The sequence below is a fragment of the Apteryx rowi genome, unplaced genomic scaffold (assembly GCF_003343035.1).
Source record: "Apteryx rowi isolate R43461 unplaced genomic scaffold, aptRow1 scaffold_344, whole genome shotgun sequence".
Taxonomy (NCBI): Eukaryota; Metazoa; Chordata; class Aves; order Apterygiformes; family Apterygidae; genus Apteryx; species Apteryx rowi.
In genome coordinates this window covers 511,238-538,214 of record NW_020449908.1, presented here as the reverse complement: position 1 = coordinate 538,214, position 26,977 = coordinate 511,238, and positions in this window count along the sequence as shown.

Genomic DNA, 26,977 nt, shown 5'->3' with positions numbered 1-26,977 from the left:
ATTGCCTAGCCATTTTTTTTCTTTGTTCATCCATCCTCTCATCCCAGACTTCATAAAGAACATTTGTTTGTGCATCTCTTTGCCCCAATTACATTCAGTATTTTTACAAAGTGGAACGGTGTCAACAGAAGAGGTTCAATAAGAACCACAACGGTCAGTTGACTGATTGTTCTGATGCTTACTTAACCTGTGGGAGACTGAATTTTATTCCTAGGTTTTAATCAGGTAAAACCCACTTTTTCACCCTCAGCTGACTGCCTTTCCATCCCCTCGTTAGAAATACCTTCCTAACTTGCTTAAGCATACATCACTGTACTGATGTTCATCTAGGACTCATCTTGCAAATAAATAACAGAAAGGCCAAGACATTTTCAGATGCTGTAAGACATTTGAAGAAACTGAGCTACTCTGCTGATGTATAAGTCACAACAAAACACACAGCAGCATCAAGAAGATAGGTAGACTGTGACCTCTGAGTAAAAATCAGTATTATAAGTAAGGTAAGTAAGGCAAACTACCATAATCAATTTGCTTGATTTAGCAAGCTATTGTCCCCTCAGATAAGACATACTACAAGACTGGGTGTCACAGGGTAAAGCATACCCAAAAGCACTGGTCACATAGGTGAGTCCTTTCTTAACTACACTGCCCAGTTCTAACTGCTTATGCAACTGAAGTGTGAAGTTTTAATTATTATTCACTTGAACAATTTGAAGTAGTTCCTGAAATTAAATTTGTAGTTAAATAACAACTATTTGACTATTGAAAATGTAATCAGAAATGCAAGATGCACAGAAAATACAGAACTGGCATACACATAATATTTATCAGATCAAATATGAAACAAATGCTGCAAAGTAGAACTTCTTAAGTTGAACAGAATCATTGGGGACCATTATCAAGGTACCTGTACATATAAAAAATGGTCCTGGGAATGGGATCACTGGAATTCAAACAGGAGACCTAGATAGCTGATAGCAGCTGAATGTGTAATTGGCTTAAATTTCATTATAGTTAATTGCTGTGAAGAATACCAGGAAAATTGTTTTGTTATCCATTCTGTGAAAATTACAGTCTAGATGAAACAAATGCTTTGTAGACAAACACTTTTATGAAGGAAGTTATTACAACTTTAAGGAAGAAGACTGCTTTCACAGAAGGACACAAACTATGGCAATACAGAAAAAAGGCATTTGGCTTGCGTAGTGATCCTGCCACACTGAAGACGTGTGAGGAAATGTGCCATACATCTTCCAGTTTGTCTGTTTTACTTGCATGATTTACTTGCAGAATCTATGCAATACAGCATCTATTGTATTCTGGAATGGATAACAGGTCACCATAGAATTTGGGTCAGAAAGATAAATTACAACTGTCCATACTTCTGTTTCCTGTGTAAAAGCAAGTTTGGAAAAATGTGTTAATATCAAATCACCAAAAGGCAGTAAGGCACACAGTTTTGAGTGTCTTAGCCCTGATTAAAACTGCCAGTTCCAAGAAACCTGCATCTCTGATCTTTTCATTACTATTACCTAGGAGTAAAATTTTTAGCCACTACAGTGCACCTTAAATTTTAATGTACTTGTGGGACTTTAAGTGCATTCTTTCTCCATAACTGGTATAAATGTAACAACAACAACAAAGAGGAGGAGACAGAAAACATCCAAATATCTCTTTGAGTTTGCCCCTCTGTGCGTTCCAGCAGGAACCTTAGTCTTTCATTCTTTCTTTAGAGGAGAAGAGTCTTTTAGCATGTATTTTTGAACCCTTTAAACAGCTGGAAGTGTGGAGAGGCACTTAAAAATGCTCCTCTGGAATCTCCTTTTCCTTTTTTTTAAAGTGCAAATGTTTTTAAGTGCAAAAGTTAATTGTTCTGCATGGAGGTCTAAATTCCACATTTGTCCCATTCTCTCTTTCTGATAAAATGCATCACAGAAAAGAATGGGCTTTTAAGTTATAACTTCAGTTATAACTTAAGTTTAAGTTATACCCCATTGTATTCCATTTTCTGGGCTCAGGTTTATCTGTAAACTTTATTGATCACAGCAAGAATTTGCAAAACTGTTTAATTCAGCATCCAGCTGTTATTGCTGGGGACTGAAGCTGGTTGCCCATACTTCTATTTAAGTAACAGAATATTTTGTGCTCCTACTTTCCTATAATGTGGACTGAAAATGTGTGTGCTCATGGCCTAGCCAAACTAGGTGTCAACAGAAATTTTACTGAGCTCCTGGAAAATTGCTACTTGACAGGCTGCCTGCAGCAGTAGTGACTCCTTGTGCATTCATTAAGTCATTCCTGAGCAAGTCGCAAGGGCTTTGAATGAACTCCTGGTCTGTTTATACATCTGAATGATACACAGCGCTTTTGCAGAAGAGCACTTGGGGAAGAAGACTTAGTTAGACATAGAAAAAATCACTTTGACRGTAAACATCAAAAAACCATTGGTGTATGGAGGTTGTAGAATCTCTGTCATTGGAAGTTTTGAGTTTGGAGTTTGTTTGTGGGGCTTTTTTGTTTTGTTTTTAAGATTGGATTAGATAAAGATTTGCCACAAATGATCCAGTTATTGATCATGTCCTAGGTAGGAAAGGTAAGATAGGATCACTAATGGGCTTCCCAAGGATCTTCACACCTTCTTTTCTATGATTCTGTGAATATAAGGTTACTTTTTTTTCCCTTCTACATTTTCTACTCATTCAGAGTTCCTATGGGGTATTTCAGGCTGATCATCATCTTCCCTAGTTATTCTCTCTATGCTGGCAGTGAATTCTTCTCTCCTGATCTAACATGTGTGATGCAATTTCAATAGTATCTTTCTCCAGCTTCTGTCCTTCTGCCCTCCTAGGCCAGCTGATGCTGCTTTTCTAGTTGGCCTGTGAGCTCTGCAGCTCAGAAAGAGCTGATCCTTGGGGCACCAGCTCCTACAACAAACAGGTTCTGATCTGACTGGCACTGGGCATATAAATTTCTCCATATTTCCCCACCCTTTTCTGATGATCACAGCTGGCTGGTACAGATTTCCTGGTATCTAAAATGATTAACACTTAAATCCAGTCAGCCCTGACTAGGTGACACAACATCCACTTAATATTCCTTCAGAAAACATCTTTACTGCCCAAATAAGTCATATATCAGAGTCCTCAATTCCCAAAATGGGTATCTGTATGTAATTGAAAGTTCCAGCCCATCTTGTTTTGAAGCTGTATTTACTTAGTGCTAACTGAATCTCTGATATTTTCTTCCAGCATTCAATATAAAATAAAACAAAACAGGGTTTTGGTGTCTCTGAGCATTCTTACAGAGTCTTGCTCAAGACCTTGGTGATTAGGGCCCTTGGAGTATTTTTTCTTAATTCCAGTTTCTCCTTCAACTCAGTCTCTCTGATGCTTTGGACCTAAAAATCATTTAAATATCATGATTAGTGATTTCCTTCCAAGACGCATCTGAAAGGATTTTGTTGATCCTTTTCTTTTCAAGTGTGGAAGTTTCCCAGTGGTTCAGTGCTAAAATATTCACATTTCCTTTAGGCAGTCCCTTCCATGTGAGCCTGTTGAGTGCTTTTAGGTTTGCAGAAAGAAGCAAACTTGCAAGACAAGCAAGACAGCTTGTGAGCTAAATCTCTTGAGCTTTGAGAGGCTTGTTTGCCTGAAGGGTGAACATAGTTCACTGCAGCTCTACCAAAGTTCCATTTTGTTAATAAATGTATAGCGTGTAGCTGGCTGAATGAAAAGTGAAATCCAGTTACAATTCCTGAAGCACCTCAGGGAGGTGTTACACTGACAGAATGCCAATTTGTATCTTTAATAGGACATTATATTGGTGGAACATCAAAATCATTTTATGTAGGTGCATGTCATAAAATGCTGAAGCATCCGCATGGCTACAACAGTCTTTGTAATGCTGTCATAATAAAATTGCAGTTTTACCCTTTATCCTTCTGTTCTATGTCGCTTTTAGAAACATGAGAGTACATTTGATATTCCTCAAACATAGCATAGGAAAATCAGATTTTTTAGTTGAAGAAAATTTAAGAAACACTCAAACATAAGATCTCCTAAAAGCCACTTGCTCACTCCATTATCAGCATTTAGAGTTGCACTATTTTGTGGAATAAATAGCACATCCCACTACTTAAATGAATGTGTTACTTCTCCTGGAGGCATAAGGGTTTGTTTCTTTGTTTTATTATTTTTTATCTATTTTCTTCAGCTGCTTTGTGTATTCAGTGGATTGAGGAGGTTTTTGGTCACCTTTGAAGTAGTTTTGTTGCCCAAATTGTCAATGCTAATCATTTCTCAGACCCTGGGTGCTGACATACCTTGAATATAAACAAAGCTGTATTATCTTACCGAGTTCAGTGGCTACTAACCCCAGGCTGAAGCAATGATGTAACACTGACTTAGTAGTATTTTGTCTATCTGCTTTCCCAGCACCACTTTTTGCAAAGACTACAGGCATTCTACCGATCTTCTAGCCAAGGATCACCTCTGAAGTATCATTGCTTGCAAAGTGATATGGTTAAAAATGGTGAACTATCCTATCACTTGAACTTAATTTTTGGTTGCTTTCTGATTGACATCCTTTAAAAGGAAGTATGAAGGAAAGTAATAAGTTACTAACTTATTGCAAAACTTCGAGCTAATTTAGCACACTGAGACTGTTATGCTTTTTTCTACTCTGATTTGGATCACAGTTTTAGGCTCATTTATTCTCTCCTCAATTTGAAAACACATCAGTGTCATACTTTCAGAATCCATCACAAAAAGTTCATCTGGGACATTTTCTAGGGTATTACATCAGCATTCCAGCATCCTACAGCTGCAAACACAGCTTGAGCTGCAATTTCCACAGATTTGCATTTACAGCTAACTGCCAGGAACACGTACACATGCAGAGCTTCTGCTGGATATAAAAACTTTGAAAAACTCTCTCCTTATCTTTTAAAAAGGAGAATCTCTCTCTTGTTTTTGCTTAAAAAATACCAAAATTGAACTCCTGGTGACTGTAAATGAATGACTCAGTAAGTCCATGTTTTATAGTACCTACAATCATTCTTCAGTATATAACCTTGGAGGGGAACCAAAAAAGTTTCCATCTCCTGGCTTCTTTTGGATCCAGCCTAGATTAGTAATATGTGGAAACCACTGCTATCTAACAGCTATTGGATAGTAACCACAATTAAGTAGGTCTTCTCCTAGCAGGTATCTGTAATTGCAATTAATTGGTATCCATAGTGGAAGTCTCAGGTGAGACAAACAGAACAGTGATTCCATTGTCCTCAGGGCTTGGGCACTCTGAAATTACAAAGTTTCCTTTTCCATCTGTCGCAATTCAAATCCAAAACTACAGTTCATTCTCTGATTAATAGCTAGTCTGAAAAATTCAAAGGCGTGGATTTTTTGACTAAGTAAAATAAATTAGATTTCCACTAAACCAAATCAACACTAATTTTTACAGCTTAGCTTCATCAAGGCTCAAAATAACTTCTTCAATCTTCCTCTAATGTGGACATTGTTTTAAAAATAAATGTGTTTTTTTAGAACTGTATTTCAGATAAATTTGTCTGTTTTTTTCTTACCCAGTAAGATGGTTTTAACATATATTATTTGATTCAAGGAAATTTCTACATTTATAGAAGTACGGTATTGTATATTATAGTACAGTACAGATTGATTCTAAGAAAATTTAAAGTGTATTGAAGTGTAGCTACTAAAACTAAAGCATGGTTTTGGCTGAAGTTTTGTCTATATAAATTTAATTGTCCCCTTGCATAGAAAGGGAATAACTATTACATGAAACCTACCCATTTGTGGGAGAAGGAAGAAAGGTGAGACATGGTCACAAGGGAATATTCTCACAGTTTCAGAACAAAGTAGACATATTCTCTTTTGTAGGAACTGCTGGGGAATGCATAGAGAGTACAGGTCATTGGCACCTCTGTTTTAACATCTTGTTGCTAATAGCTCTCTTAGCAAAATTAATTCTTTTGAGACACAGCAAAATTAATTCCCAAGCATGGCTTTAAGCAAGAGAAATAATATTGCACAAAAAAGACCGCTAGCAGCTCTACTTTCCTCTGTTACTTCTGAATTTCTCATGAAGGGATGTGAAAAGCTGGGGAAGACCTAGAATACAGAGATAGCTCAGAAAAATAAAAATAGCATAAGAGTTCCTCTTCCCTTTATTCCACTGGAAGCACTCCAGCTGCTCAGGTACTATTACTCAGACACTGGTCAAATGAAAAAAATAAAATAAAATAAAGTGGCTGTGGCTCTAATATTGGAGAGGAAAACAGAAAAAAAAGAAAAGAAAAATAAGAGTTAATGGGGCAAGATTTGTCCCACCTGAGACCTGTTCACCACCTTGAGACCTGTCCCATTACTGAAATGTTGGGTGCCTGCAGACAGGAGTAAGTCAAGGGAAGATGAGGAAAGAAAGATAAAAGAGGACAGTAAGAGGGAAGAGAGTCTAATGAAACTACTGTGAGCTAGAAGTAGAGGCTTTTAATTGTAAACAGAGTATAGAAGCTGACAGCTTGGAAGTCTCAATTGAAATTTTTGGCTCAGGGTCTTCCTGAGAGATGCTACCAAGTAAGGAACAAGATTTATGACTGTGGAAAAAAAAAATCACAGAATACACAGAGCTTACACCAATATGGGAGTAAGGTAGCAATTATGCAAAGTAGTTATCTTTGAAAGATTTTTAAGCTACTTGAGGGCACTCTGAATTTGATTCAGAGGGGAACAGAGCCAGTAAATATGATCAATGGCATACTGTTACTTCTCTAGGGAAAGCTGCTTCACAGCCCTACAAATTTAAACTGGCGATTATGTTGATTCACATAGCAAGCCTATAGAAAGCAGACAATTCTGGCTATTGGTCCAAACAGAATGATGCTTATCTGACCATTGCATTACTCTGTGTTGGTGGCTACTGAGAAGAAAGTTGAGGAAACATATACCACATACACAAAAACATCATCTGAAAACACTACTTCAATGTGAAATTGTTTTCAGCTACATTTTTTACAGTTGCTTGATTCTAAGCATCAGGTTGAATGGATGGATGAATATTACCTGATCTTTCTCAAATGCAATATCATGCCATACCATGAGCTACTACTTTCTTTCTCCTGGAATAGTCCAGTCACACACACACCCACACACACCACACATGCTCTGCCCAAGTCTGGGAACATCACTTGTTTTACAGGCTCTTTTTTTCCCTCTAAAACAGTAAAAATGTCTTTTTAATTGTTGAGAAATGTCTAAAACATAAGAGTGTGATAGGACCAATACCGATACTATACATGATACGTTATTAACACAGGTGCTAAAAAAAGGCTACCTCCTTAAGCTTATAGAAACAAGCAGTCTCTGTAGAGATAAGAAGAGAACAGTGGAAAAGTTAAATGTGATACAGATCTTTCTCTTTCACATGCTAGTCTGTTAAACATGGCTGTACAAGCAAAATAAGCAAATTATTTTATGTTATGCAGAACAGTGCTTGAAGCTACAGGGACAAAAGAAGTTATTGCTAATTATTCACAATTATTCTTCTAATTAAAATGAAAAAAAAATCAGGTTAATACAAATGGTAGGCAAATGATTCTGCTGTTATTGAAAAGCAAAATGAATGAGACAGGTTGTGACACAAACCCTCAGAGCCTGTTGAGCTTTCAGAATTGGATTCCATGTTTGTATCCAACTTGGCCAAGGCTGTGTCCAAAAGGGCTGCCTCCCAGATAATCAGTTTCTTGTCTAAGGGCCTGCTCCAGTGCCATAGTTTCTCCAGAGAGATGCTGAATATACTCTGTATCCATTAGTTACAATCCGTCATCTCTCTGTCTTATATCCTGCCTAATAGGATATAAGAAATAAAGTCATTGTACACAGAGGACAATATGAAGACAGTCATACTAAACTGTTAATAACAGATACAGATAGCRCTGAAAAAAATTGAGTGACCTTCTACACAAGTGCATTTTGACTACATGATTTCCATTTTCTTATGCAGCAGTTACTCCAGTATAAAGTGATACCAGTGGTATATGAATACTACGCTTCTTCTCTGAAGAAGATGAATTTTGCCCTAAACAAAAGCTAAATATTTTAAGAAATGAGTTTTGAGGGATGAATATTTAGCAAGCAAAGTTTTGTTTTGTTTTTTAATAAAATGCAAATTCAGTTCTGCTTTCTTTAAATGCGGTTGTCCATGTCAGAAATCAGATTTCTTGCATTTACATTTTTCCTGTCAGGGAACAGGAACTGACCTAAGGCTCAATACACCCAAATACAACCATCATACCCCAAATCAGACATTATCTATACAGAAATTTTTTGACTAGTGCTGCCACCATTTTTTCTACACAGAGATGGAACTTTCTTATGGAAAAAGTTAGCATTTAGAAACATTTCAAAGCTGACTCCTTACTTAATGATTTCAAATAATAACTCAATGAAAGGAAACGTTACAATTGACACAAACAGCTGTCAAAAAAAAAAACACCACCAAACAACTGTTTAATTTGCATTTTTCAGCCAATTTTAAACTCAAATCCACAAATAGGCATTTAAGCAACAGTGAAGAATTAATAGAAAAAGTAGTATTTGATACTTTGTTGTTCTGCTAACCTTATCAGCTGTGTTATTTAAAATACTGATGCTTGTGTTTGTGACCAGCAAACACTGAAAAGGGGAAAAGGGTATTGAAAGGGAAAATATTTAACATTCAGAATTATTACTGCATATAGCCTACAAGCAGCATTAGAAAATCTGTATTAGAACTTGTTAGCCTCTCTTGAATAAAATTTTTTTGATGCCTTAAGATGTAGCAAAGGCTACATAATCATAAATGTATTCTGAACTCAAGAGCAGTAGAATCACATTTTAGTAACATATTAAATAATGTCCATTCTCTTTTCTCTAAATATTTAATTTAGGCATAATAGGAACTCTAATTAAGTATCAGTGGGCTAGTAATGTAAATTTCAATGACAGATAACTGTCTTATAATTCAGTCATTTGCTTAATTCAATGATATGTAAAATAGTTTAAAGAATGGACAGCAACACAATTATTGACCTGTAGAACACAGGCAACAGATTAAGCTGAAGACATTATTATGCTACAGAAAAATTGTTAGGGGCTTTTGTTTTGTTTGTTTTTTTAAATGCAGACAGTGTATATTCTATATTTATTTGGCTTTGAATATTTACATAGAAACCCAATAAGATTTGCAAACCTCTCCCATTTGCACAGCAGCAGGTGCATAACTGCACTTTTGAATTCTAAATCATGGTCAATAGCAATAAAAGTTAAATTTGGGAAGGTCAAACCTCATACTTCAGTACATGAGTCTCAATTACTATCCAACAAGAATAATTCAACAAAATTGGGGAACTGATGATAGCAGGCAAGTTTTTTTGCCATTTGTGTTTCAGTCAAAAAATGTCATTGAAAATACACGTGTAATATTATAGAATGACTAAAATAGTAGGCTTAATATGAACTGGGCTGAGTCAGTATTGTACTTCTGGATCTAATAACTGCCCCTATTATAGGTTAATTAGTACTCATAATTAAGTAAGTTGTGTTCCATACACCAACTGCAGAAATCACTTATGACACGTTTCGCTTGTAATGGGAACCACCTTGCCACAGTATGCCAATTGCAAGACGATTTGGRTACTTGTTCCAAGTGACGTTGGAAGACAAGGTCACCACAGACATATTAAGGATTTGGTTTTTTTTAACCATGCTCCATATAATTTCAAACATCTTTAAGTGTCATTAGAGTCCACTATTGTTATAACTTTTTAAAAGGGCTCTTGATCCCCACACTTCTTTGTGTTTCATGTTGGGAATTCTCCAGTAGGGAAAATGAAAAACAAAATGAAATACAGAATGAATCTTTTAGCCATTAAATAGTCATTTTCTATGCACATTACTGTCTGCAGCAATGTGTGTTGGTCATTCTCCTGAAAGATTTCAGGATCATCCACAGTTTGGACAATTACTGACATTTGACAAGGTAAATACGTAGATAGAGGCATATTTAATCCTGTGATATGTGTTACTGTTCACAGGCTAGGGACTGTGGCTATGACTGGTCCCTCGGGAGGCAGGTGTCTACTAATTTCAATCATAAGCACTAACAAGCCTAATAATAATAATAAAAGAATAGGGAATGTAGATAGGCAAGGCTAAGATAGGAGATACAGAATCAAAGTAATTTGTCTTGAAATATCAATTAAGTTTAATGTTTTGTATAAATGGACAATCTCAGCAAGATTAACTTGACTAAAATAGCTCATTTAAACATTTCAGCTCTGCAATTTAGGGCTTGACAAATGAAACAATAACCACTGGTTTCAGCTTGCAAGTGTAATGTTTGCATTGATCTTCCTTTGCTGCAAGGATCACTACCAAATGTCAAAATGGAAACTACTATTAATGCTTTATTCCTTCATATTCCCCACCACCCCCCTCAACCCTAATTTCAGCTATGGTCTTCTTTTAATGAAGAATTGTGATGGAAAGTAGTGAGCTGTCAGCACCTATTTTTCCAGCTACAGACCTATGCATGTATCTACATATTTATTATTCATCTGTGTTTGTCTCAAAGTCTGTCTTTAACAATGGTGATTTATTTTTGAACTACTTGTAGCCACATTTAACCACACAGTCCTTTAATTACTTACATTACTGACAAGTAGGGCTCATTCAAATGCATTGATGATAGTTTTGTACAGGCAAGTTGAGTTAGTAAGGTAAATAATGACTGAACTTTCCTGTATTCAATATCCTGCCAGTTTTGAATGGAATGTGAATGCTCAAGGACCATGCTCATAGATGGCATAGTATATAATTGTAAAATAATGTACTCTGGCGTAGAACTTTGAAATGAATTTAACTGTTCTGATTTATAGATTGCCTCCTACTGACCTCATATCCTTCTCAGACCAACACTTCATAACCATAACAAAATCTTATTGCACAAATTCAAAACATTACAACACATATCTCCTTGAAAAGCTTCAGATCATTGCAGTATCCAAATAATATTAAATATAAAAAGATAATGATTATAATAAATAATTAACATACATTCTTGAATAAATAGCTTGACTTTCTATACACTGTATTATTACAGTCATATTCTTAACAACTAAGATGTATGCAAATGATCCTTGGGCATCAACAAATATATGTTAACATTTTTTTAAATCATTTTCAACATAAATCACTTTTTTTAGTTTCATGTCATATAAAGGCACTACATCTTATTCACTGTTGTTATTTAAAATTTCTCACCCTCTAGTGAGAAAAAATTTTATACTGTAATCAGAGAAAAGAACCAGTATCACGTGACTTAGGGGTATACTAAACTATTTCCTATTCATATAGCTGAATCAGTAATTTTGCAAATAGCTCATAGAAAAGTGTGTCCCAGAGCATTTATAACACAAAAGATAAAATATGGGAAGAAAAAAAGATTAATTTAGAGATAGGGAACTAAAGCCATAGTTCATTCAGATACAAGTACATAACTGAGAAATAACATTACTTAGGTCCTTACAAAGGATGACGTACTGTCTAACCCTCCAGGCACCTGAATTTCCAGAAGGTCTGGATGTCCTCACTGCCTAAATGTCTCATTCTGAGCTGCACTCTTCTTATTCAGCTTATCTAACTAATTAACGGGTGATTCTGTTTGGCACATTTCCTAAAGCCATACCTACCAAATCAGATGACTTGAAAAAAAACACAGCCAGAAAGAGAATGGAAAAGGCAAGAAGTTGATAAGTATGTGGTGTTACCAGTTGAATTCAGGAACTTTCCCCAGAACTACAGAATCTGAACTCCACCCAATTCCTTAAGAAAGCATCTGCTTCATGAGGATATGGAAAATTTCTTTCCTTTCTGCTCAAACCAATGCCCTAATCTTGGTATTAAACACACACAAAATTTTTTGGCTCAAAGGGAACCCATGTCTTTTCTGCCACTGATAGCCTAGTGAATATAGTTTCTCAAACATCACCTCTTCTCTTTTTGTCTGAAGTAATATTTAATTTTATACAGAACAAAAGACGTTGCTTATTCTAAGACCAGACTACTCAGCAGCCTGACAGTTGCAGTGTTTTACTGATATGTAAAAAACATGGGTTCAAATCTCCTCAAACAGAAAAGAGCTATGAACCCCATCTCTTTCCTTCACCTCAGAAAAAGTCTTTAGCAGTAATCTGCCAGATAAAAGGCAATCTTCCAGGTTCAATAGCATTTTGTGAGAAAGGGTTGACTCAGATAACTAACTCCAAGATAATTTTATGGCTGTGAATCTGAAGTGGACAAAGGCACTGTTGTGCATTACAAACAGCACATCAAAGAAGGCAAGATTTAAACTCACCCTTCTCAGAACTTCCTACTGACCAGCTTACACTATTTAATATTTAATTCCAGATCCATCCTCATAACTTTTTGTATGTAACAACATCCAAGCTAGGAGCTGAGTTACTCCATATTCCCGTTCAAGTCAGTGTAGAAAGACAGACTCCTCTATATGGGTGGATTAAGTTTTCGGTGATCTGAATTACCCTCAGAAGAACATGTTTTTCTTCACTGTCTACAGCAGGAGCCTACCAGGCCAAGAGTTTCCTATTTTACGTGCCTCATTTAAGTATCTAAAATTAAATGAGTGTGAATTTGGGGCTGCAAGATTTATGTTTGCCTTCTCTCAGTATGTAACTTCCACAAAAGTGAGTCAAGTCATCGATGCCAGAGCTCTAGTTTTCATCAGCCTTACCCAAACTTTCAAAAGAAGTGTTTAGTAGGACTAGCAACTTTACCCCTTTCCTGAGAGTGGGTCCAGCCTGTTTTCACAAATACAGAATTAGGATTAAACCATTAATTATTTGTAAGAGAAGAATGACCATAAGGCCTATTAACAATATTAACCATGAATAATTCAACCAGCTCTAATGGGCACAATAAAGCTACTGCTAAAAACTGATCAACAATACACAATTAAATATCAAACTATCAAAGAATTTCTAGTTTTATGTTCCTGGTGAGAGAGYCCACCATTAGAAGAAATAGTTAATGACACATTTCCAATGATTTAAGAAATTCTCAAAGCAAAATCTTTAAATTAGACATTAAAATTCAGTATAAATATGGAAAGAACACTTGGGACCAAATTTTTGAAAAATAGGAAATCACATTTCAAGGAGTTAACACATATATCAAAATGAAACCAGGCAATTATGTTTGCAATAAGAGACCAATACATATGAGTTCCCGTTTTGAACAGACAGGTATGTACTTGTTCATAGGGGTACATACAGTTTGTGGGTGAAAATTAAGGATTTATTATTTTTAAAACACTGCATTAAAACAATATCACTTTTTCAAGTGATACAATTATACATTACATATGACACAACAGCCATGATTTCTTTCTCCTGTTCAAAACTATGAAGAAAGATATTCAGCAGAAACACAGGCTTTTGGGGAAATGGCTTGGATCATCCTGTAATGCAGAGGCAAGTTTCAGCCCATTTCCATGAAGAAATCAAAGGGGAAGAGATGAGAGGAGAAAAAAAATAGAAACAAACAAACAAAAAAACCCCCCACACATTCTAATGATCATTCATTAACTGAGAGGACACTTGCTGAGGTACTGAAAGCACGATTTTATCTCACAAYGTGGTCTGGGGAGGAAGCTACACTTTCAAGGAGATCCCATGGCTCCAAAGCATAACAAATATATTCCAAAAATCCATTCCCCTTCAATTCAAGCTTTGCAGACATACCTATGCCTGAACTAAAGAATAAAAGGGACTGTACAGGTACTTAAGTTCCCCTTTGCGCAGAAGCGAAAATACATCGTGCATAAATGTGTCCAGGTGGCACAGCCTGGCCCCTTATTATCACATCAGAACCTTTTTAGCTGTTTGTCCCAAAATAGATTGACAAATCACAACAAAACAAACAACTCCAAATACTTGCCAAATACTTGCAAGAAATAATAATGACAGCAACATAATCTTTTTTTAAAAAATAAGATTTCTAAGACATACTATACAAGGATTAACTTACTCTTCAAAAAAAAAATTTTAGGATGTTTTCCTCAGTGGAGCTTTATGTGACGTTCAGTCACTGCCTAATGTCTAAGTATCATTCAAGTCTCATTCAAGCCTTGTAACTGACCCTTGCATAGAGATTAAATTTCATCCTTTTAGGAAATACCCTTTTATTGCCTTGAGCAATCTTGTCTTTAGCTGGCACTCCAGCCAGTTCTGAGTCAAATTTTCTGGAATTCTAATTGTGTACTCACAGACAGATCTATACATGGGAGGAAGCCTAGAGGGAAAACACTGATCTATATGTACATGTTTCTGATGTATATTTCACCATTCTAGCTACATAATGTTATGTCTCTTCTCCCCATGGTGCTGTGTCACATACTGACTGTAGATTTGCCTAATGTTAGACACCTGCTGTTTTTACACCATTAATGGCTTTAAGATAAACAACTGCATAACTCATACCTTCCTTCTGTCACAGGGAAGGTTCCTTCTGCTTCTCTTCATTTTCTCCAGGCCCTTTTTAAGTAGGGAAGGGTAGAACTTCCTTTTCTGGAGGTAAAACATTCAAAGACAGCTCTATCAATATCATTTAAAAATATGAAAATTAAACATAACTCTGTCCTGTACTATTTTATGTTTGCCAAGACTATATCTACAATTGAACTACATGGCATTCCAGCTAAAGGTTCTGGTAGCACCACCATTTCTTGATATACCTTCCAACCTCCATAGTTCTGAAGACAATACTTTATCCTATCGTCTTACTAAAATCAGAGAAATAACATCCAGGAGCTGGCAGGGATAAAAACAAACACAAATCTTCACTCTCCATCCACTTATAGTAAGAAATCATCTATTGCCTCACCAGGTTCTATTTCTCTTCCATCCTCTGACCTGAAGAACCCTGAACGATGAAGGGAATTGCCTGAGATGTGTTCAAGGAAAATTATTCAATCAATTTGCTCAAAATACGATTCGGATGGGTGCTAACTAGTTCTGCTACATTTGCTGACTATTCTTCTCCAGCTCACAGAACATTAAACTGAGTGGTAGAACAAGGGTTTAACAAGTAGGGTGTTTGATGCTTCTCTTTCTCATATCCAATCTACATAACATGTGTAATGGTATGAATTTGAACTTGACATTAACCCTCAAGGTGATAACGAGGTGATCTTCTATGCTGTGCTTAATAGAATGAGATGTTTAGAAACACATATGGTTCACTGCTGGTCTCTGGCAATCTACAGCAAGTAAAGGAAACTTCAGTTTTTTCAACCTCTAAGCTACACAGACTTTTTATTCTGTATAAAGATTTTTATTTAAAAGCTGAAGAGCATGTCACCAGAAAAGCAGACCTCTCTGTTTCAGTAAAACCTCTGACTAAGATGCACACAGAAAATAAGATGCCTAACTTTAGATGTCACTGAAATCAATGGATGAGATAGGATAGGGTGAAATCAGCAGCAGCTAGGTAGTTAAATAGTAGTTAGGTGCCATGGTGCTGTGTAGACTTGAAATTGGCACACCTAAAAAGGAAGGCCTGGGTTACTAATACTTTGTTCAGCAAACAAACTGTATTGTGATAATTTTTAATCATTTAGTTCAACAAATAAATAATGTGTATAGCTATCYGTTAAAATTACTGAAACTTTCAGATATTTAATTTGACATCTAGCTTCGCAAGGCAGTAACACAAACTGCACAAAAATTTACACAATTAAGTTTACACATCAATACTAACTGAAAAATGACAGAGGATTTTTGCAATTTTTTTAACTTAGTGTTTTTTAAAACTCACTAAACCTAACAATGATATTAACAAATAATGCTTTCAGACTAAAAAAAATGAAGGCATGAATAAAACAAGGTTATTTGTATTCAGGCTTTATCCATACAAATACTTAATTTCTGTACATAAGCAGTCTTCATTCATTATATATTTGTGTCATTCCTAAAAGTGCTGTCTCTGAAGGCTACACTTCCACAATCATTCTTGACTGTGAATAAAAATATGCTTCAATGTTTCTCCATATGACTTTGCCTGATGTGCAAACATAAGGCACAACTCAGCTGCTCACTTCTCAACTGTGAAAGGACATTGCTGCAGGGAAAAATAAATTAGTCGCAAATTATATGGCTGTTAATCAACAGCCATAACCAATTGGTAAAAGGCAATCCTTTGGAAAAAAAATCCTTTGAGTGTGTTTTTCATATTGGAAACTGTAAAGGGCTACAAAGAACCTTTCAGCAAGAGACAGCAGTAGGGGATGCGAGAATGAGCTGTGTGGCATTACCAGCTCCTGGAGGCAGATAGCAGAGGCAAGGTGAGGATGCTCAGCCTGATGCAAAGTTTGGTGCTCTTGATCTGCACTTTAAGGCTCCTCTACACCTGACCTTTGCAGGTAGAGTGTCTTCTCTTCTGTTGACCCAGAGTTTGCCATTCCAAGACAGTGGGACAGGGACGGATTCCTTCATTAAAATGTTTTTTAAAGCCTCTTTTACGCTGAGTGATGTTCTCTCTGTGCACATATACTCAAGCATTGGCTGAGACCACACTTTCTTAGATATAGAGTAACCTCTTCCCATTTTCCCAGTGACTGTGCCCTTAATACAGCTGGCAGTCACAGACAGTCACTGATCTGATGCAAACTGTAAATTAAAAATAAATAAATAAAAGTTTCCACCACTGCCTTGAGGAAAAATCCAGATGTGGTCTAATTACTCCCTGGCCTCCACCCACACCCTGAAAAATAAAATCTCAGCAATGTGACGTATTATGCCATTAGACATGTTGCCCTGCAAATATGTATTTGGAATACAATTATTATTAAATTATTTTCCACTTTTGCAGTTGCCAAGGCACAGTGTGCTTCTGCCTCTCTTATGTTTTATCAACCGTTCAATCCCTGCCTCCTCTCTACAAGCTGTGCCAACTTTCCTCACCTGTTTGGAAGTGTCTTGAATACTGCTTGCATTCCCTTGCACTTAGGGAAATTTCCCAGCAACATACAAAAAAAAGTTTCTCATTGTCCTTCAAATACTCCTTAAGAATTCTGTTTTGTCTGAGACCCACACGGGTCTGAYGATGAGATCATCATTATCATGTTAACCAGTACTGGCAGGGCACCTTGGGGTCCATCTGACTGTATCTACCTGTCTCTTCTCCCTCGCGAACTTTATGTAGCAATCATCCTCTCATCTATACTTGAAGAGCACCTTGTGCACAAGATGTGAAGCATTTTTGGCAGATTCTACTAGAATGTTAAACAAGGGAATGAGAGAAGTTTCTGTTGAAAAAGGAGAGAGAAAAAAGAGCAGGCAAAAAGCAGCACAGCTGAAACAAACAAAATGTCAGGAAAGGAATGGGAAGGAGTCAGAGAATACAGCTTACCAGTATAGGGAAAAAATTCTCCTAAGTAAAAGCTGTGAAGACTATCTAAGGAAAACTGCAAGAAGCCCCTTGTGGGCTTCAGATCTCCTCTCTACTGTGAGGCAGCTATACTTGCAGGAGCTCCGCTCCTGGAGGCAACATTTCTGGGCACTGTCCCAGTGATTCCCTTCTCCCTAAGCAGAACTAGATTTCTCTTCTGGAAAGTTGGTCTGAATGCGACATAGAGGTCCCAGAGGATGAAAAGCTCCCCCAAACATTTCTGGATCCAGGAACTGGGGAAAGAAATAATCCACACCAAGTCTCGGTTTTCCCCTCCCACTGCATGACAGTTTGCAGCTGCTTTCCCCTGCAAAAAGGTATTAGTCCTGGCACAAGGAACAGCCTATAAAAATGTATTCAACCCAAATGTTAGCTTCCTCAGCGCCAAATACTCATTCAAGAAAATGTGTGTGTGTGCTGGAACAAGTTCTACTATAGTTAAACCTGGAGGGAAATCTTCTTTAGGCACACCAGGCAGGCTTGAGGAACCACTGCAGTTCCACTGTGATGAACCCTGCTGCCCTGCCTTGGAGGCAGAGTTTGCCTCTTGACTGGAAACAGATGGCTTGGAAGTGACTGCAGACCAACACACTTCATCCTGCAAGCACCCAGAAATACAACTGAGGCACCCAAAATCCTCAGAAACTCTTCAGAGCAGCTCCCTAGCCCTAAATAAAATACACGTAAAATCCTTAACTTCCCCACAGCAAAATCTATAAGGCCCAATTTTCCATCTGCAGATCCTTAGTATCATTGCCTAAGAGCTAAATGTTGCCAAAATGTTTGATGCAAGACTCCCTCTGATACTTAGGCTAGGTGTTCCCCTTTTCATCTCACCTGCCAGATGCCCTAAAAGCATCCCTTTTGATATGACATTGATGAGGCAGACGGTTGCAAATGCACTCAATAGCCCAATGATGAAGGCATTTTTTAATTACTCCCCTGACAAACTTTGATTGTTGAACAATCTTGTTCAATGTCTTCATCAATGACCTGGATGAAGGGACAGAGTGCACCCTCTGCAAGTTTGCTGATGATACAAAACTGGGAGGAGTGGCCGATACACCAGAGGGCTGTGCTGCCATTCAGAGAGACCTGGACAGGCTGGAGAGGTGGGCGGAGAGGAACCTCCTGAAGTTCAACAAAGGCAAGTGCAGGGTCCTGCACCTAGGGAGGAATAACCCCATGCACCAGTACAGGTTGGGGGTTGACCTGCTGGAAAGCAGCTCTGAAGAGAAGGACCTGGGAGTGCTGGTGGACACCAAGTTAASCATGAGGCAGCAATGTGCCCTTGTGGCCAAGAAGGCCAATGGTATCCTGGGCTGCATCAGGAAGAGTGTTGCCAGCAGGTCGAGGGAGGTGATCCTCCCCCTCTACTCAGCCCTGCTGAGGCCACATCTGGAGTACTGCGTCCAGTTCTGGGCTCCCCAGTACAAGAGGGATGTGGCACTACTGGAACAAGTCCAGCAAAGGGCTACAAAAATGATTAGGGGACTGGAGCATCTCTCTTATGAGGAAAGACTGAGAGAGCTGGGCCTGTTTAGCTTGGAGAAGAGAAGGCTGAGAGGAGATCTTTTCAACGTGTACAAGTATCTGAAGGGAGGGTGTCGAGAGGATGGAGCCAGACTCTTTTCAGTGGTGCCCAGTGACAGGACGCGAGGCAACGGGCACAAACTGAAACACAGACAATTCCATCTGAACATGAGGAAAAACTTCTTCACTGTGAGGGTGACGGAGCACTGGAACAGGTTGCCCAGAGAGGTTGTGGAGTCTCCTTCTCTGGAGATATTCAAAACGCACCTGGACGCGATCCTGTGCAACATGCTCTAGGCGACCCTTCTTGAGCAGGGGGGTTGGACTAGATGATCTCCAGAGGTCCCTTCCAACCTCGACCATTCTGTGATTCTGTGAACACTAACCCCAAACACTTTTATCCAAGCTGAAGGCCCTAACAACCAGGCCTGATCATTCCTGAAGATGAAACACTTAAAGTTGTCCTGCAGTGTATAAATAAATAAATATTCATTAGGCCAGTGGGAGAAAGGTAAGGTGACAGACTGACACAGAGACTATGGAAGTGGTTAGGATACTTATGTGGGAGAGTTCAGTTCAAATCCCTGCTCCAGTAAATATGTATTAACTTATACAAACTGGAATACATTCAACAATGGCAAAATGAGACATGTTTGATCCAGAATAGCCCACATGCTTGATAGGACATTCATCTAGGCTTATCAGGTACCTGTGACAAGGAACCAGAGCAAACGCCAACTCCTGCTACCCTAGGGTGGGATGATATGAGGACATTACTTAAAGACAGTACTGCAAGAGAGAAGACTTTGCTGCTCAGTTTCTCTAATAGATTTCAGTTCCTAATTATCTTTGAGTAAATGGCCATGGGCCCTGTTACTCTCTTCAATGTTTCTCCCTGCCTAGTTTAGGTTATTCAGCTTGCTAATTTCTTTTGTTTCTTTCTTAGGAAATTAATTGCCTCCAGACAAGGTGATCAGAATATTTTATGGCAGATAAAGGTGTCCAACTCAAGGCTGTAACTTTTCCAGCGTTACAGTATCTAAATCCTTTCCTGAATTTAACCCCTTCTGTTTTGGGTAGAATGGATATTATTAATCAGAGATTTGACTCTCATACCAAAAATATAAGGATGCAAAAATAGGATTATGCCAGATTTTCAGACTGCTATAAGACTACTTGTCCTATGCCATCTGCAATCCTCCACTGTTCCTAACATCACTCCAGAAATTATTCAATGAGAAAACAAGCAGAATCACTTTTTGACTCCAAGAGAATCAAGCATGCATGAGGTGCTGGTCAGGATTTTCAGTTCTTGTTTGCTTCAAGTTTTAATGCTCTTGAGAAAAGAAAACTGAAAGGAGAACATGCCAAAACATACAGAATAACGTTACATAGGGATACTCTCTGTAGGTTAAATTAAATACAGAAAGAAGCCTCCTTCATTCTTACAATGTTGAGAGCTCTATAGGCTCATACATGCTTCCTGTAACTACCAGATTCACAAACACACATGCATATTTTATTTTTGTTTCCAAAAAAATCAGGGTTTTTGCGCAATCCACTGCATTCATTATTTCCCTGCCAATGTTACAGTGAAGGATCACTGCCACCTACAGACAGGGATTAGAGTGGAGCAGAGCTCACTGTGAAGGAAAGTAAGAAAGCACATCAAATTTTGAGCCCCAGACCTTTCTAGTTAAAACAATCACTCAGTATAGAGTTGACAATAAAACTCACAGAAATATTTAGACCTCCTTCTCCGCTTATACCTACTGATCATAAGCATTTCCTCAACAAGCCACTGCAAAGGATGTATTCTAAATGCTGCATTTGGCTGTACTGAGGTTTCTAAAAGCAAATCTCATACCCGGCTGAATAAAGCAGAATGCACTGCTGTCCACTCTTTTTCTGTTCATCAGCTTAATTTTGGCTGGCTGTTGTCTGAGTCAATTCAAAGGGGGGAAAGCCTTCCCCCTCAATTATAAGTGCCAGTTAGATTCTGGTTTAATGATCCAGATAAAATTAAAACCAGCCCAGTTTCTCACCCCAAACTAAACTACATTAAACCGAACCTAAAACTTAAGAAGAGATTACAGGAAGGTTAGCAGAACAGAGCTCATTAATCAGACTAGTTTCAGCCTTGGCAGTGGCTTGGTTTCTCTTCTCTCTGGAGAAAGGAAGGGGGCAGATGGGAATAGGTGAACTTCCAGTCTAATCTCATTAAACCCAAACCAGTTTGCATGCCTTTTCTGTCTCCACACACATGTAAACACATGCACACACACGCATGGCTAATTACAATAGGAAGGCATTCAAAGGTTACATCTAAATACTTGGTTACAATAAAGATGGATCTAGCACCATTTAAACAGCCACGAATTCCTCTGGCTCACCAAGCAGACCCATGGTCACTGTACTGCAAAGGCTTTAGATCAGACAGGGGTGGCTGCAATATGTGTGCAGAAACAAATGATGACTGCAGCCATCGGAAGAGAGCACATGACCAACTGGTGCTGTTGGCTGGAATGGAAGAAACATACTGTAGCTGAGGCTCATGAGAATAAAAGAATCAAGCTTTTTATTTCTTCTTCCGCTTTACACTTCCTACGTAACCCTGATATTAGTCTCTCAAGGGCTAAATTTCACTATATGTTAAAGAGGGCTAGTAGTACTTACTTACCTGACAAGGTAAGAGATTAGGTTAAACTAGCTAAAAGTCCTGAGACTATCAATCAAAGGGAAAGTTCCTTTGGAGACATAGTTATTAAATATTATTGCTATATTGTCCATCAGCAGGCAAACTCCACAGCTTGGGGATTTTAAAAGAGGAGAGTAGGAAGTCATTGCTGACCTCTCCTTTTAAATCTTACTTTCAACTTTGACCTTCTGTTTCACATAATAGGACAAATACTATTTTATGAGTTGCCAGGAATTTCTCCCAAATTATTTATTGCCAACATGGAAACACTCTGAGCACCAAAGGATGAAGAAAAMACAGGCTCAAAGATCTGCAGTGCAACATAGTAGCCTGTTAAAAAAAAGTGACGAAATTTTGTTGTAGAAACCAGGCTTTATGTGTTTCCTCCTTTATTGTGAATAAGAAAGTGATGAGATGATAGAAAAAATAAATAATGATGTAGTAGAAAATCATGTCTTGAAATCAGATGATACTCTGCACATTCTCAGCAGAAATGTGAGAAAAGTTAACATTTTTGGATAACTTGAACACTCCTTAATTCTGAAGATCTACTAATACATTATCACTATGTTTTTAGACAGATATTCAGTTTATAATATCTCTGATAATCTTAAATAAATATTTTAATTCCTTAAGTAACCTCTTTTAAATTCTGTCGATTCCTGTTGCAGTTTTACACTTTAAAACATATTGTGGCTATTGAAACCCCAACCAGCATATGAGTAGATTGCATTGTATAATTAAGATAGGTATTGTGTACTTTCACAATTTAGTGAATTTAAAATTCACAGATTATTAAATATCTTCCTATCCATCTCACAAAGCATAGTTAAAATAAGCTAAATTGTGCTGTACTTTATAACTAGATCAAATTGATTTGAAATAGCAATTTCCTAAAGCTCTGCAGAACTGATGTAAATCGATTATTCCAGATGAATGAAACTCACAAACTGCTCATGTATCTTGCAGTATGAGAAAGTTCTTCATTTACTATCATCAGGGCCTGCTTTTGAACCATGCCCTCCGATTTTTGCTACGTTGCATTTGAATGATACGCTATTAGAAAAGAAGTCAAAAATAAAACCCAGGTTCTTAAACAATGTTTACTAAGACATCAGCAATATTAGAACATTTTGAAAAGCTAACTACTCCACAGCAGTGAGAAATGAGTTACACATCAGGTAGAAAGTCTTATATTCTAATCTTTCCTGCCAGCACATCGCAAGCTTTGGACCAAACATTTATTCTACCTTCCCAATTCTTCCCTCCGTATAGCAGAAAAAACAGTATTTAAATCAAACAGATGATTAATTTATTATGTTGACCAAGCACATTGGAAAGTGTACGGTTCAATATAAAGGCCAAGTATCATTATAGAACTGTGCCTATAATATTTATTCCTCTTGACTACTTTTGCATTTTCTGAACAACAAAAGTTTGCCATGGGAATTTGGAGACAAGTGGAAAATGACATATTTCGGAATTGAACTGAATACAAACTAATTAATAAGCCTTATTTAAATGTAATAGGTTAGGAATGGTCCTAACACCAGAAACTTACTCAGCAAATAGTGCAATAGGAAGGCATGACTGCTAGATGTTTATTTTACCTGTTAAAAGGTGGCTAGCTATCTCATTTTTCATTTCCTAGATCCCATTTACTTTCAGCCTGATGTCCTCATTTAGAATGGCATGTGCAGTTAGAAACTCTTTTGATGCAAATTTTAATTATGGTAAGGTTTAGAAGCAGGAGTATAACCCAAGTTTTTATTTTTTAATGAATTTGTTATTTAATGGGTATTTCTACAGCTCCCATCATAGTAACCTCTGTATGCCAGAAATTCAGTCTGCAGTATAACCCCTTCTTCCATTCCCTCTCAGATGCTGCAAAGAAATTCCTTTTGGATTTTAATCTCCCATTAAGTTTGGTAGATTTTGTTCTGAAAATTTAACTAAAATTTGTTAGTATACTTTGTGTTCCATGAATGGAAAAAAAAGAGAGAGAAACTCAACTCTGAAACACAACTCTTCTTCTCTATTGAATGCAATAACTTCTGGAGGGACTTCCTTCAGATGTGACATGGTTTGTAGAAATAAGTGACAGGACAAGTTTGATTGAATTTCACTTCAGCAGCTTTGGAGCCAAGCGCAGTGAGACTGTGTTCATACGCACACGTAGTGAAATTCTCTGGTCATGCTCTACTCTAGAATATGTCTGAACACATACTTGAGCTTGCTCTAGCATTGTTTGGCTTCATTAACTGAGGGTGACTGTGAGTGCTATGATCTGTTTAGTTTAATTTAGGGCCTTTAAAAATCCAGCACATCACAGTTTTTTGGAATTCTGCGATATTCTAAAATATCGGAAGGACACATCACTAAAAGCCCTGAAATTTATTGTCACCACTATTTCTGAGATCCATTTATAGTGACTGTTGTAAAAGTTTTACCATTGATACGTATAGGCTATTAATCATACAGGTGAGTAAATGAATTTTTAGCCTATGCACAAGAACTGTGTAGACAGTTAGAACTCATTGGAAATGTTTCACTGCCACAAAAATCTATCACATCAAAGCTGAAAATGTTTCCTGTAATGTTTCCTCAGGTTCAGCTAATGCTGTCCCTACCGGCTGCCCAGACCCGGATCCCCGAATGCCCGGGATGTGCATCTGCAGCCTCTCCCGAGGGAAATTCTCTTTGGAAAGAGGCCGTGAAAAATCCCCAGCTTCACGCCAGGAGTAGCACCCCGGCAGCGCTGTGCTGCAAAAAAGCATTTGGCAACTGGGGTCCTTGGGGCAGCCTAGTCGGCGGGATGTCCTACAGCACCGAGACGCTCCCGCTGGCCTGTGTTTGCAAGCTGCCTCGGGGAGTCACCTCAGCCTGGAGCCGGGGGCGCAGGCAGCGACGAGGCAGGTCCCCGGGGCAGGCGATGCGGGGTCTGCACCGGGGCCGCGGAGGCTGACGGCGGCTCAGTCAGAGCCTGACACTCGTCCTCTGCAACGCTCTCAGATGTTAATCAGGCTAGCAGCGCTGACTGAAATCCAGCTCCCCTAAATGCTTTATCATGTATATACTAGATAACAACTTATTCCAGGGCAGACCCTTTACTGTTCAATGCATAAAATTCTTCATCTGTAAAGGAAGATGCTAATAACATTCTATAATTAAATAGACACACAAACTCTTTAAAAAGCTGCAGATCTCAAATATTCTTCAAAGGTAGTAATTTTCACAGTTGAGGAATGAGAAAATGGAGTAGCAATTACAAGTTTTTCCCTGGTGCTGAAAAGCAAACGAGTGTGAGAACGGGATTTCATGAATGTTAAGTTAAATCTTCACAAGCGTTTGACAGGAATGACATAGGCAGAGCAGATCTTGCGCTAGGACAAGGGGTTGGATTAAACAACAATTGAGGTTGCTTTTAATCCTTTGATACTGTGCTAGACTGCAGCGTCCCCCCACAACTTCTTTAATTTCTTTGTAGATGAAGGCAGGTAAGAGATGAAGCACTTGATATTTTCTGCATCCATATGTAAATGCAGGCACAAAACTTTACACAAAAATGTTAGTGCAATGTTGCTGGCCTTTCGAAAATATGACAGGCAGACTCCAATTTCCTTATGAAATAAAAAGCCTGTTTTTTGGTAAACATTTTCCTGAAGATCTTACTGTGCCAAGCAAAATTTCAATAGATCATAAGACYGTAACATACTGTATATCTGTTGGGTAATGTGATTGGCAGTCTTCTAGATATGTGCCATCTGTCCCTAGGGCATTGAAAAGTTCTTTGAAAATTCAATTATTTGATTATGAAATAAACCTTTTTGCTGAATTCTGTAAAACAGTGCTTTCAGAATTGAACAATACAAGCCTAGAAAATGACTTTTGTCCTTGAACTGATACATAATAGATCTTGATTCTTCACAAAGCAGACAATGAGCACTCTTTAGCACAGTATTATAAATAGGAAAGCAGACTTTTTTCTTTTTTTTTTTTTTGTAGCTCAGACATATCCCTTTTCTCTTTCAGATAGGAATATAATCAAAAATCCTATACAGATAATTCAGAGAAAGAGTAAGTCACCTTCAGTTTGTTTTTCTGGTACAAAATATCAGAGCATTCTTAATGCTGGTATGTTATGTCTCTTTTAATGAGTCAAATATTTTTTCCAGAGGGAAAAAAAAATCCTATTTTTACCTTTTGAATACATATTATACCAATATTAGCCTGTTGTAATTGCAAAATTGTTGTCTCATCTCAATTACACATTATATTGGGTACCAAAAATGAAAAAAAAAAAAAAAAGCACCTGCAGTTGCCTCTGGGTCTCCACCTGCGCTTTCTAAATGGCTCAGAGACCTCAGTGTTCCTTTACTCCCATCCATTACAGTCACCCTGCATCTGTCTGCACATTGTATGTATGTATATACATATATATATGTATATGACATTTATAGGATTATGCAGTACACAACTATGAAAGGAAGTACTGTGCTAAAGAGCAGTCACAAGAATCATATTCCTCTATATTGTATTGCAAGAGAGATTTCTACCTTCAAAAGTGAATGATTAACTAGTCATACTAAGAGTCACTGTTTGGAGGTAAGCATTTGGAAACAAATCATTTAATACTTAAATTCTGTTTAATACTATGCTCTGAAGAACTGTTGAAAAACTGGGCTATGTAAAAATGACAAATATCCTTCACTTAATATTCACAAATAATTAAGATACTTGCAGGAATAAGACTTTGCAACCAAGCACAGAAAGGGGACATGGGTTTAAATGGAGCTTATTTAATTTACTAACTCCGATCAACTTGAGAGTATTAATAGACAGATTTTTAACTGCAGAATAAAACTGAGGAAGTTTTATTGATGGGGTTCCAGAACATTTTAACATACTGAGTATTAGTAGGATACACTGATCTGTCCTGATTGGAGGTCACATAACACCTACTAAAAAGACACTTTGTTGTAGATGTGTAGAACACACCAGAGGAAGGAAAAGTTTGCATGGGTTCTAGGGGGGAATGAGTAAATATCAAGAAACCAAAAACTAACCACAGTGGGTTCAAGAAATCCACTGAGATTAAAACTTTTGGAGGCAAGGAGAGTATTTGGGGAGAGGAGGCAGGCAGGCAGAGGAAAATATGTATGCTTTTCCTACCCTTACTCTTCTGGTTATAGCTACCTCTGGATGCAGAATGTGTTAGAAAGAC